This window comes from Macaca mulatta, chromosome 20, assembly GCF_049350105.2.
Source record: "Macaca mulatta isolate MMU2019108-1 chromosome 20, T2T-MMU8v2.0, whole genome shotgun sequence".
In the NCBI taxonomy this organism is placed as follows: Eukaryota; Metazoa; Chordata; class Mammalia; order Primates; family Cercopithecidae; genus Macaca; species Macaca mulatta.
In genome coordinates, this window is record NC_133425.1 from 21,500,669 (window position 1) to 21,515,108 (window position 14,440).

The 14,440-nt window shown below is 38.2% G+C and overlaps 1 protein-coding gene across 2 annotated transcripts in view; it reads left to right on the plus strand.

The window, feature by feature from the left end:
• Window positions 1-14,440, plus strand: part of MOSMO (modulator of smoothened) — an 85,911-nt gene that overhangs the window by 33,486 nt on the left and 37,985 nt on the right. The gene's annotated exons all lie outside the window — the stretch shown is intronic.

Sequence of the window (14,440 nt, forward strand, 5' to 3'; positions counted from 1 at the left end):
TTACAAAAGGTGTGAAGAATGAGTGGACCATGAGATAAATTTCACACACAGAACTAATGAGAAGAGATGCGCTGTGGTGATCTGAGGTGGAGTCATTTAAGGGAAGCTTAGCTTGCCTTGTTCTGTTTTTTTATGAACACAGAAGCATAGTTTGGAGAGAAAGCAGAAAGATCCGTTGCCTAAGACAATTGTCAATTTTTAATATGCACAAGAATAACATGGGAATGTTGTTTAAAATGCAGATTGCTAGCACCACTTACAGCGAATCTGATTCAGCAGGTCTGCAGAGCAGGACATTTTTTAACAAATAACCCTCGTCACCACCAACCTCCAACCTGCATCCAGGAGATTCTGACATAGTTAAGTATTTAGACCGTACTTTGACTAACACTGGTTCAGGGAGTAATTGAAGTAAAAATAAATGGATGAGAAGGGAATTTGATTTTTAAAAACCAGAGTAAAGAGCTAAGCTTCAGGAAAGAGAAAAAGTTCATCTTCTTTATTTTTTAATTTTAACTTTAATTTGTTTTTTTTTTTTATTTTGGAGACAGGGTCTCACTTTGTTGCCCAGGCTGGGCAGTTGCTCAGTCATGGCTCACTGCAGCCTTAAACTGGGCCCAAGCATTCCTCCCACCTCAGCCTCCTGAGTAGCTGGGACTACAGACATGGAGCACCATGCCTGCCTACTTTTTTTCTGTTTTTATTTTTGTAGAGGCAAGGTCTCACTATGTTTGTTGCCCAGCTTGGTCTTGAACTTCTGGCCTCGAGTGAGCCTCCCACCTTGACTTCACAAAGTGCTAGGATAACAGGTGTGAGCCACTGTACCCGTTCATCTTCTTTAAAACAAACAGAAAAAGAAGATGGTATAAGAGAAATTTTGAGATGTTCGGAACTGAGTTTCCAGGAGATTTTCAGGTGGAGGAGGGCAAATAAGGTTTGCTTCATTTGTATGACCTTGATTTTTTCCTTTGAGTGGGAAGAAAGGTTATCTACTTTGGGCAGATATGAGAGAACTAAGAGTGTGAAGAGGTTTGGAACAGCTGCTGTGGGGGCTGAACAGTCAACAAAGGATGAACATAAGCATCGCTGAGCAGCATTAGGGTTCTGCTGAGTAGGTGGCATGAGTTTTTGGTGGACCCAGTCGGCAGCTATTTGACACTTTTCTAGGCGAGGAATAGTCCTAAAAACATGTATCTTCTAATAATTCATCCTGGCGCTATCATCTGGAGTTAAAGCTTTTTGGATGCTTTCAGCCTATGCCACTTCCTACAATAATGAACTTTATATATTTACTGTGTAAAGTATCTAAAAGTTACCTTTCAACTCAAAAGATACTTCCTTTGATTTGCTAGAACATATTTACATTTGTTCTCTCCACACTGTTTAAATTTTTCTGGATTTTGATTATAAGACATGTAATGCTTGCCATCATTTCACCAACTATTATTTCTAAGACCAGCCCTGTTGAAGGTATATATTTTCACGTGGGCACCAGAAGTTACCACCCAGTGCTCTATTACCATAGTTGTCACCAAGTGAATTCAGTACTCTGGGTTAGGGCAGAGGAAACCAACCTGCTGAGTTTTCTCCAGGTTCGTAAAAACAGGATTCAGTTCAGATGAAGACGGGGTGAAGCACCTGGGTACTGTGCTGTTATTCTACTCTTAATATATGCAACAACTCTGAGATAGATAATGGAATCATCCCATTTACAATGGGAAAACTGAGGCTCACATGCCTGAAGTGCCTCAGGTCATAGAGGAAAGAAGCTGGAGAGCTGAAAGTCAGACCCACGTCTGTCTTATTCCATACCCCATACTCCTTTTTATATCATGCTACATTTGGTGGGATACTGTCCAGCCACCTTTATTTTTATGCATAAATTAACAGTGGGACTGTTGACTCATTAACAATTTATAATTGGGAGCAACTTCTTACCCTGTAAAGATCAATAATTAAAGACATGCAGCATTGGGAATTTAACATATGGAAAATTTTTCATCTGTTTCTTAGATCTTTTAACTGTCTTAGGCATGACACATAGAAACTGTATATTCTTCATGAGGACAGATAAGCTTTATGAATAGCAGGAATTTTAAAATTTTCTGCTTTGTTTTCATTAAATTCTGATGGTATTTTAGTCTTTTAGTCACAGCAGTACATTTCCATTTCTGACATAACTATCATTTGACATATATAGGGATTATTTTTCCTTAAATATGTATCTTTACATTGCTCACATGGATGCTTATCTATCATCCGACTATTCACACACTCTTGCCTCATCTTCCTGTATTTTATCAATGAATATTTATTGAGTATCTCTTTTATTCCAGCCGTTTTGCCAGGTATCCCAAGGAAAGCCTACTGTGTTCTGAAAAATTGGAATTCATTAATTAAATTAAACAGGACTAACATACTATACTTTTCCATCCAGAGAAATGCAGAATTACATCTTGATTCAAGACAAAATAGTTTGTCCTTCCCAGCCATACAGAAAGCTGAGTTGTTTGTTACTTTTAGATCTTAGGTACAGAATCTGATCAAGTCTAGGTGGTTCTGTATACCAGCAGTTGAATTTATAATCATGGAGACTTGCCTTAAATATATGATCAGTTTAGGTAGGTTTGAGAAATTCTAAAGTGTCAATTATGTTGTATTAGTCCATTTTCATCCTGCTAATAAAGACATACCCAAGACTGGGTAATTTATAAAGAAAAAGAGGTTTAATGGACTCAGTTCCACGTGACTGGGGAGGCCTCACAATCATGGCGGAAGGTGAAAGGCACGTCTTACATGGCTGCAGACAAGAGAGAATGAGAGAGCCAAGTGAAAGGGGAAACTCCTTGTAAAACCATCAGATCTCATGAGACTTATTCACTACCATGAGAACAGTATGGGAGGAAGCCCCCCCACCCCCGCCCCCATGATTCAATTATGTCCCACCAGGTCCCTCCTACAACACGTGGGAATTACAGGAGCTTCAATTCAAGATGAGCTTTGGCCAGGGATAGAGCCAAACCATACCATATATAAAAGTAGTATAGATAATAGTTATATAAAGTACTGTCCACTGAAGGAATACATGTTTACCTGTTCCCCCAAGTTAGGTAGCCAGAAGTGTTGTGTTTGCATTGTTGGCACAACCTCTCAACATTAATAATTAATTTATTAAGTACTTCTGTATGCCAGGGATTGTTCCTAAGCTTCCTACAAGAATAAATTTATTTAATCTTCCTAAGAATCCTGTGAAGTGGGTACAGTTGAGCATCCCAAATCCAAGATGCTCCAGAATCCAAAATTTTTTGAGCACTGACATGATGCTCAAAGGAAATGCTCACTGAAGCATTTTGGATTTTTGGATTGGGGATGCTCAACCGAAAGTATAATTAATGCAGATGCTCTAAAATCTGAAAAATCCTGATATCTGGAACACTTCTGGTCCCAATCATTTTGGATAAGGGATACTCAACCTGTACTACTAATTGTCTCCATTTCACAGATGAAGAAAGTAAGGTAGGAAAAGATAAGTAACTTGCCCAAGGTTACAGAGCTGGTAAGTGGCAGAGCCCCAAGCAGCCTTGCTATATAGCTTACTGTCTCCTAACCACTATTCTGTGCTACCTTTCATAGGCCCTCATGTTAAGAATAACTTTTCAGTTTAGCAAATTATTCTGCATTATATGATGAACTTACATATAATAGCAATAATACACCAGATGCAGTGGCTAACACATGCAATCCCAACACTTTGGGAGACCAGGGTGGGCAGATTGCTTGAGCGCATGTGTTCAAGACCAGCCTGAGCAACAAAGCAAAACCCATCTCTACCAAAAAAAAAAAAAAAAAAAAAAATTAGCCATTCATAGTGGTACATGCCTGTAGTCCCAGCTACTCAGGAGGCTGAGGTGGGAGGATTGCTTGAACCCAAGAGGTGGAGGTTGCAGTGAGCCAAGATCGTGCCACTGCACTCCAGCCTGGGCAATAGAACCAGACTTTGTCTCAAAAAAGAAAAAGAGAGAGAAAGCAATAATATAACTAGGTGAAAGGAAAGATTCAGTTCTTCTCTATAGTTTCTTATACACAATCAAGATTCTAACATGTTCATAGTTAATTCATAATGTAAAGTTTGGGTATTTTAGAAAAATGTGACGTTTTCTAATGTGACTTTACAGGAGTGGGAAAGGCATAGAAAGGCAGCACTGGGGCTAGATCACAATAGTCTTTATAAATAAAATGTATTGTGTTATCAGTGTCGGCTCTGGGCCTTGATGGGTAGTAAAATATTTGGGAACTGAGAAAAATGATTAGGTATTGGATCCTGAAAATAAAAATTTGCTTTTTGCATTTCTTAAAAAGATTTCCTATGCTAAAAGGGTGGCAGTAAGTTTTAAAAGGCTTTAATTACTGTTTTTAAAAAAAACTGTATAGTATATTTCATTTACTCAATAGCCACATGTGGATTTTTGGATTTGGGATGTTCAACTGTAAGTATAATTAATGCAAATATTCTATGGATCATTAATGGATCCATACAATATTCTAAAATACTTATGGATAATGTATGGGGAAAAATTGCAGGTCTTTTTGAATGAATTCAGGTGTCAGTAGTAACTCATTTTCATTTCTTTAATTCTCTTTGAGGGCCTTGTCAAGAAAAATTTGAGTTAAGAGGTATTTAAATGGCCCTGTCATCACCATGAAAAGCAGGCAGTTGAGGAATGTGGGATTTGAGTGCACAGGAAAGCTAAAGGGACACTTTGACCCCTATCAATGACTTTATTGCTCTGTTTAGAGGCTAGAGCTATTGCTCTGGCCAACATAGTTCTTTTTTGTTTTTTAAACTTTAGTAATGCAGTTGATTCTCATGTGGTAGTTATGTTCTATAAAGTCACTGTAAACACTGAATTAGTGAATACTGGATCATTGCCCCTAGGGAATATAAACAGGATTAGGTTCCCGCAGGTGTCTGGTCACATTTCATCAACTGATCAATACATAACCTCGTTGTGTGTCTCTGTTTTAGGACATATTATTTAATATATATTCAATTACATTAATATTATATGTTAATAATCCTGTACAATAATATATGTCAACAGTATTGTGCCAGAAGCACTATAACTCATGTCTGAACGAAGTTTTCCTAACACGTATTTTCTCTGAAAGAGAAAATCCTTCTTGCACTTAGGAACATTAGATGGCACTTCAGCACTATAATTGGGATCATATTAAACAGTGAAATCATCAATAAAAGGCACAAAAATGTGAAAGACGTGGCGCTGAAGAGACCACAGAAAAGACATGCACTTACTATAGGAGAACTGAGACAACAGGGCATTGCCATGCTAAGCTGCATGTGGGAACATGGCTGTCATGTGACTCAAATTTTTTTGCCACTCTGCAAGTGGATTATGTCCTCAGATGACCACGAAAGTGCCACAACTATTGAGTTGGAGCTTGCAGATAAATTTTAGTGAGTAGGCATATTTGCAAGTATGGAATCCCTGAATAATGAGGATCGACTGTATATTAATGCCTTCTACATTTTAAAATGAAAAGTTAAAATATAGGACTCGCTCATCCCTACCTTTCTCAACCCCTCCTGGCATCTTTCCAGAACTACTATCAGTTTTTTATATATTCATAAATATGTGGACTTACAGAAATATATATAATTTTTAAATAACTCTCATGATATATACTATTCTGTGGTTTGCTTTTTTTCTCGTGTGTTAGAGATCTTTCCACGTCAATATGCACAGAATTATTTCCTTTTAATATTCTGTACTGTTTATGCACTGTAATTTAACCATTCCTGTATTGATAGGTATTTAGGTTTTTCTCTATTATAAGTAATAGTGCAGTGAACATCTTTGTACCTGTTTCTTTTTCCCTACATGCAGATTTTTCTCTGGGTTGCATATGTGAAAATGAAATTGCTAAGCAGAAAGGTATATGCACTTGAAGTTTTGTTAGAAAGGCAGTTGTGTCAGGTCTTCTGGGAAGCTGACACTGAGACAGAGTTAGGACTGCAAATAGTTCACTGAGTACCTGTGAAAGATAGGCAGTCAGAAGCTGAAGGAAGGGAAAGGGCTCAGACTCTGATTTACATCTAACAGTTACAGCCTATTCAGTAGGGCACTCTGGAGTGAAGATTGCCTGTTAGGATAGTACTACCAGTTAGATAGAAATAGCCAGGCCATGGTACTCCCACGTATTCAGTTATTGACCTGGGATTGCAAGGGAAGAAAGTGGCCTGATCTTGAAAGATGAGGGAGTTAAGTCCTAAAGGCACATCAGAACTGAACTGCAAGGTATCTTCAGGGGAGATCTGAGCAGTGTACCTCCATGGTTGCTATACTGAAGTGTAGGACTGTATAGCATAGCAAATAACACAGATTCTAGAGCTACATTCCCAAGTCCAACATCTTTGTGTAAGAAAAATGTTACTCTACATCTGTGTGCCTCAGGTTCTTTATCTGTACATCTGTAAAATGGAGAAATAACAGTACCTCCCTCATAGGGTTGTGAATGATTAAATGAGCTGCTGTATACAAAGGACTTAGGATAGTGTCTGGGATATGTTAACGCTGTATAAGAGTTAACTGATGCTGCTGCTGCAACATCAACATCAACCCAAAAGGTGCACCAGTTTTTCTTCCAACCCTTTCAACAATGGTAAAAGTATATTCATTTCTCCATATCTTTTCCAGTGCTGGATAGTATAAATCTTTTTAGCTTTTGACAATTTGGTGGCCCCAAAATGGTATTTTGCCTTAATTTGCATTTCTTTATTAAGTTGAACATGTTTTCATGTTATTGGCCACATATTTAATCTTTTGAGTTTTTAAATTTTTTCTTATTAATGTTTGGTACCTATTCATATATTCCAGATATTGTTATATAGTTGTAAATATTTTCTTCCAGTCTTACGTTGTTTTTCAAATTTATTTTTCATTATTATTTATGGTTTCTTTTGACAAAGATGTTTAAAATTTTGTGGATCAGTTTTTTTCTTTGTGGATTCAGGGTTTTCTTTCTTACATTGAAAAGACTTTCCTACTCCACGTTTATAGTTCTCTTTTTTATGTTCAGCTTTGTAAAGCATCTTGAATTTATTTTTGTTCATAATTTGAAATAAGTATCTAGCTTTATATATTCCTAACTATAACCAGTTGCTCCCGTGTTCTTCATTAACTAGCCATTTTTCTCCCCTCATACTTCTTGATGCTATCTCTGCTGTATTCACAATTCCTATATATATACTAGGTGGGAGGATATTAACATTTTTAAAGGTTTTAATATGTGTCACCAAATTGCGCTGAGGAAATACATATAGAAATTTATGTTTTTACTGGAGAGTGTTTTGTTGCACTCCCCAACCTGTTTTTCTTGCTTTTGTTTTTAGTTTTTGCCGAGTTAATAGTCAAAATATAGAAGTTTTCTTGGTTTGCTTTAAAAAAACAAACAAAAAAACCAGGATCTCATTCTGTAGCCCAGGCTGAAGTGCTGTGGCATGATCATAGCTCACTATAACCTTAACCTCCTGGGCTCAAGTGACCCTCTCACCTCAGTCTTCCGAGTAACTGAGATTACTCGGAATCTTAGTCTTACAAGGTGGTATGCACCACCAGGCCTGGCTAATTAAAAATCATTTTATAGAGATAGGGTCTTGCTACGTCGCCCAGGCTGGTGGTTTTCATTTCTTTGGTTACTAGAAAGACTGAATTTTTAAAAATATATATACTTTTGATGTTCTGTATGCCATCCTATATGAATTGCTTGTTCATATTTTTCTCTATTTTTCAATTTTGATTTTAGGTTTCATGTTGATTTGAAAGGTATCACATATAAAGACTATTACCCCTTCATGTGTGTGGCACAGAGGTTATTGTTTACCTTTAAATTATGGTATTTTTCTTTATAGGCTGACTTTGTATGTATACCTAGAAAGGTTTTCCCTATTCCTAAGACCACAAAGTCAACTAGAATATTTTCCTTTTTATGATTTTAATTTTTATATTAATTTGCCATCTTATTTTGATGCATGATAATAAGTAGGAATCTTAATTCTTTTGTAAGTGTTAAGCCAGTTACCTAAAACAGTTTACTGAATAATCCATTCTTTCCTCTGATTTGTAATGCCATCTTATATATACTAGCTCTCTTGGGGTGTTTGATTCCATATTGTTGATTGATGTATCTATTCCGGCACCATTACCACACATTCTTCATTATCGTGGCTGTTATATCCATGCTGTGGTTGGAGAGCTCACCTTGGAAAGTAAGCACTCGGTGGAAGTATCATTTCAAAACTGACTTTAATTTTGGAAATTAAAAGGAAACCCCTTCTTAAGCTAGAGTAAGTGGAGTGAATTGAATTGGATCCTGCCTGGGTTCCTCTGTCAACATTCTGCTTTGTGGTCTTTATAGAACATACTTGATTAGTTCATTGGACATAAGTAATGGCCGCTGTTAAGCTATTCTAAAGCTAGAGACAGAACTGTACAAAAGAATTGTCAGCACCAAATACTTTAATTGAAAATATTAAACTAAAAAAAATAGTTCCAATGTTTTAGAGACACCTTTCAGGTTAAATACAATTGGTTAGGTCTGATCATTTCTATGACTAGAAGGAAGTATTGAAGGTAAACCTGTTTCTAGAGCAGGGATTCTCAACTGGGGACAGTTTGGGCCACAATGTCTCCCAGGGACATTTGACAGTGTCTCAAGACATGTTGATTATCACAGCTGTTAGAGGGAGAGAGTGCTACTGATTTCTAGTGAGTAGAGGCCAGAGATGCTGCTACACATCCTACAGTGCCCAAGACAACCCCGACAACAAAAATTATTTGGTCCAAAATGTTAGTATTGGGCCAGGTGTGGTGGCTTGTGTCTTTAATCCCAGCTACTTGGGAGGCTGAGGCAGGAGGATCACTTGGGGCCAGGAGTTTGAAACCATCACAGGGGGACCCCATCTCTTAAAAAAATTTTTTTAAGTAGATGGATGTGGTGGTACATGCCTGTGTCAGGCTTGTCCAAGCTGTGTCTTTAATCCCAGCTACTTGGGAGGCTGAGGTAGGAGGATCACTTGAGCCCAGAAGTTTGAGGCTGCAATGAGCTATGATCAGCCTGAGTGACAAAGTGAGACTTCGTCTCTTTAAAAAAAAAAAAAAAAAAAAAAAAGGTTCTGCTAAGCTTGAGAAACCTACTGTAGAGAAAACTCAAACTGAGAGTTCATTTCTTAGTGCAGTCCAGTCTGATAACTGCTGTGTTTAATATATGCACAAGTAATTTACTATTGGAGTAAGAGAATACCTTTCCAAAAGTATGGTATAAAACCTAGAAGCTATAAAAGACATGATTATTAAATGTGACTCTATGACCAGGCATGATGGCTCATACCTGTAATCCCAGCACTTTGGGAGGGCGAGATAGGTGAGTCACTTGAGATCAGGAATTCAAGACCAGCCTGGCCAATATGGTGAAACCCCATCTCTAATAAAACATACAAAAATTAGCCAAGCATGGTGTTGCACACTTGTAATCCCAGCTATTCAGGAGGCCAAGGCAGGAGGATCACTTGAACTTGGGAGGTAAAGGTTGCAGTGAGCCGAAATAGTGCCTGCACTCCAGCCTGGGCAACAGAACAAGACTCCATCTCCAAAAAAAAAAAAAGACTCTACATAAAAATAAAATTTCTACATGCAAAAAAAAATCTACCATAAACTCCAAAAGAAAAATAACAAACTAGGCTAAAACATCAATAGGTCAAACCACAGACAAATGGCTAATTTCCTTAATATTTAAAGAGTTCTTGTGCTTCATTAAGGGAAGTACCAACAACAGCTCCATGTCCGTTCCCCCATATCTCGCCCTACACATCTCTTCATCTGTGTCCTTTGCAGTATCCTTTATATTAATAATAAATCAGTAAGCATAAGTGATTCACTGAGTTGTGTGACTTGTTCCAGCAAGTTAATTGAACCCATAAAGGGGGTCATGGGAACCCCAACTTAAAGCCAGTCAGAAGTTTTGGAGTCCCCGGCTTGTGACTTACTGGTGTCTGGGATTGAGTGGGTGGCAGTTTTGGGGACTGAGCCACCGACCCACGGGATCTGACACTATCTTCAGGTCGACAGTGTCAGAATTGAATTGGAGGACACCTGGCTGGTGTCCACTGCTTGGTATGTGGGGGGAAAACCCCACACACGTGGTCACAGAAGCCTTCTGTGTTGCTGTGGTGTGACAGTGAGAAAAAAACATGATTTGAGAGTTTTTTTCCTGTATATATGCAGAATAATTTGGCAATATCTGTGAACATTTTAAATGCATATACTCTTTAACCCAGAAATTTTATTTCTAGGAATTTATTCTACAGATATAGTTTCATGTGTGAAATGAATTTCGTTAACAGATAAATTAGACGTCCATTGTTATTGTTTGAAATAACAAGACTGGAAATAATCCAATAAAGGGAAATATTAGAGAGTTGCCTCAATAGACAACTGTACAAATACAGTATATCTATATGCTAGAATACTATGAAGCCCTTTAGACAGGATGAGGCAGCCCTGTATATGCTAATAAGTAAGATTCTCTATTATGTATTATTAAGTAAAATTGCCAGGTGCAGACAGTATCAAGCGTTGGCAAGAATATGTAGAGCAAGTGGGACCCTTACATACTGCTGGGAGAAAAGTGAATTTGGACACAACCCCTTTGCAAAACAATTTGGTATTATCTAATAAATTTAAAGATGTGTATGAGCCTTATAACCTAGCAGTTTTACTTATTAACAGATTCTAGAGGAATTCTTGCTCATTTTCTCCAGGCGACAGAAATGTTCATTTATAAGAAAACAAAACAGCAACAAACTTCTAGAAGTCTGTGTTCAGAGTAGAATGAATAAATGTTGAGAACACTATACAGCCATGAAAAATAAACGAATTCTAACAATCTGAATCTTAAACAGTCATGTTGAGCAAGAGAAATGAATTGTGGAAACATACATATAATAAGATTAGACTCCATTTATATGAAGTTTAATATAACTCATTAAACTATATGAAACATAAAACTAAACATATTGTTTAGGGGAAAAAAACACAGTAAAACTATAAGCAAGGAATTAATAAGCACAAAATCAAGGAGAGTGGTTACCTCAGGGGAGAAAACAAGATTAGAGAGGACACACGGGGGATTCAAAAAGTAACAGTAATATTCTTCCATCTTTTTTGTTGTTGTTGATTTTGAGATGGAGTCTCACTCTGTTGCCCAGGCTGGAGTACAGTGGCGCGATCTTTGCTCACTGCAACCTCTGCTTCCCAGGTTCAAGCAATTCTCCTGCCTTAGCCTCCCGAGTAGCTGGTACCACAGGGGCCCACCACCACGCCCAGCTAATTTTTTTAATTTGTATTTTTAGTAGACATGGGTTTTGTAATGTTGGCCTGGCTGGTCTCGAACTCCTGACCTCAAGTGATCCACCCACCTCAGCCTCCCAAAGTGGTGGGATTACCGGCGTGAGCCGCGAGCCGCCACACACCCAGCCTATTCTTTCTTCTTAAACTGGCACGTGGATGCATGGGGGTTCATGATATGATAGTTTCGTTTAACCTTATGTAATTTTAGGAATATTTTATATTTACTAATTATTACAAATAAGTTTTGGAAAGCAAGTATTGAACATTATATATGTTACCATGACTGCATGGGTCATTTAAAAAATAATACACAAACACACACACACAGACACACACTCATGCTTTTGTATATGCAATACATTATCCATCCTGTAAAGACACCAGGAAGGAAGTGGTGGTTGCAGCCAGGCGCAGTGGCTCACGCCTGTAATCCCAGCACTTTGGGATGCCAAGGCGGGCAGACCACTTGAAGTCAAGAGTTCGAGACCAGCCTGGCCAACATGGTGAAACCCTGTCTCTACTAAAACTACAAAAATTAGCTGGATGTAGTGGCACGTGTCTATAATCCCAGCTACTCTGGAGGCTGAGGCAGGAGAATCACTTGAACCCGGGAGGTGGAGGTTACAGTGTTCTGATATCATGTCACTGCACTCCAGCCTATGCAACAGAGGGAGACTAATGTCCTGAGTTCAGATATTAATTGTCAGTTCTGTAGTCTTTTTTTCCTTCAAGTTTCTCTTGTCGCTTCCTTTTCTCCTTCTTTCTTCTTTTTTTTTTTTTTTTTTTTTTTTTTTGAGACGTAGTTTCACTCTTGTTGCCCAGGCTGGAGTGCAATGGCGTGATCTCGGCACACCAAAACCTCCGCCTCCGGGGTTCAAGCGATTCTCCTGCCTCAGGCTCCTGAGTAGCTGGGGTTACAGGCATGCACCACCACACCTGGTTAATATAGTACATATTCAAACCTTTATTCAGGCCCTGCCTGTGACAGAAAACAAAAGTCAGTGTCTGTACCCACTATCTTGACTATTTAGAAAGATAATCTACTAATTGGACACCTTTCTTTTTCCTTAAGACTGTTCACAGATACTTTTTTTCACATTTTCATTTAGAGGAATAATTTGGGTCTTATAACGCCTGTAATCCCAGCACTTTGGGAGGCTGAGGTGGGTGGTTCACTTGAGGTCAGGAGTTCGAGACCAGCCAGGCCAACATGACAAAACCCATATCTACTAAAAATACAAATAAAAAAAATTAGCTGGGCGTGGTGGCGGGCCCCTGTGGTTGTTGCTTCAAGGAAAAGAAACTGAGTAGTTGTAGGCCCATTGTTGAAAGGAAATGTACTTACCACTTTATGCTATACCCTTATTGTCTTTGAATTTTTATAGCAAATGTATATAGTACATATTCAAATTTCAGTTTTAAAAATGTGTGTTTAAAAATGTGTGTATAGAAAGGAAAGTCACTTATCATTTGTGAGAGATGGCTGAGGAAATTCTAGTATCATTTCTAACCTTGATGACTTTGCAGGTTTTGCCAAACCATATAAGAAATAAAAAGAAGACAGCTTTTTTGTTGTTCATTTTAAGCCAAAGTGTCCCTCTGTTGCCCAGGCTAGAGTGCAGTGGTGGGATCTTAACTCACTGCAGTCTTGATCCCCAGGGCTTAGGTGATCTTCGTGCCTCAGCCTCTCCAGTAACTGGGACTACAGGTACATGCCACCACACTTGGCTGATTTTTAAATTTTCTGCAAAAACAGAGTCTCACTCTGTTGCCCAGGCTAGTCTCGAACACCTGGGCTCAGGCGATCCTCCTGCTTTGGCCTCCCAAAGTGCTAGACATACAGGCATGAGCCACCACACCCAGCCAGGAAGACAAATTTTTGTTGAGTAGGTATTTCACCTCTCATGCCAATTTTTCCTTGAAAGTTAAATTCCATAGAATGTAATTTATCAAAGATAAATGATACTCTACTCTTAGCCCTTATCCAAAGCCTTACCAACCTTACCTCTCTCTTTATATTGTTTACTAAGGAGTCTCTGGAATTTTGTTCATGTTTTTTAACATCTTTTTGAGGAAAAACATCTTTCTTAATTCTCTTCATAAGTTCTCTTCAACTCTTAGTAAGCAGTACTTATATTAGAGCAATGTTGCGCAATTTAAATGCATAAGAATCTCACCAAAACCTTTATTCAGGCCCTGCCTGTGATAGAAAACAAAAGTCAGTGTCTCTACCCACTATCTTGGCTATTTAGAAAGATAATCTACTAATTGGACACCTTTCTTTTTCCTTAAGACTGTTCACAGATACTTTTTTCACATTTTCATTTTAGAGGAATAATTTGGGTCTTATTACTAAATGAAAATTATTTAAACATGTCAAAGGCATTTATCTCCATAAAGTGTTTAATCCATTCTCTTTTATAAAGATAGGATTTTTTTCCTTTACATTTATTATGTCTGGTATAGATGATTAAAACTTTGTGAGCATAACCTATATTTAGCTGAGTCATGAATTATCTTAATAGTATAAGTCTCTAGCCCACTGAAAAGTCTTGCCTTCTCTCCATTTGTTTTTGAGGGTGAACAAGTCTGGTCAGCCTCTGTGCAACATCATACATCAGTGTAGTACCAACGGGCACTGCAAGGATTGATGCTCTTTCCACTGGGTAGCATGGCATCCACCTAGTCACCTTAGTCAACACACTGCTTCTGGGTACTGCTACATCCACCAGTCACACCACTGCTTCCTCTAGGTTAAGTGTTGACATACTGGTATCTCCCAATGACAGGACGCTGAAATGAACTACATTATGCTCTACTGAAATAGTTTCATTTTATGTTACACCCTGACATTTATAGTACCACAACAGGATTGCCACTTCCTCCAGTGTCTTGCAGACTTTTAAAGGAACTAGCTATTTTTTCCCACTACCTTTGCATCCTCCTTGTGCTTAGATACAAATTGGAGGCAAATACAAGTGACACCATGCAGTACTCAGAATCACTCCTTCTTT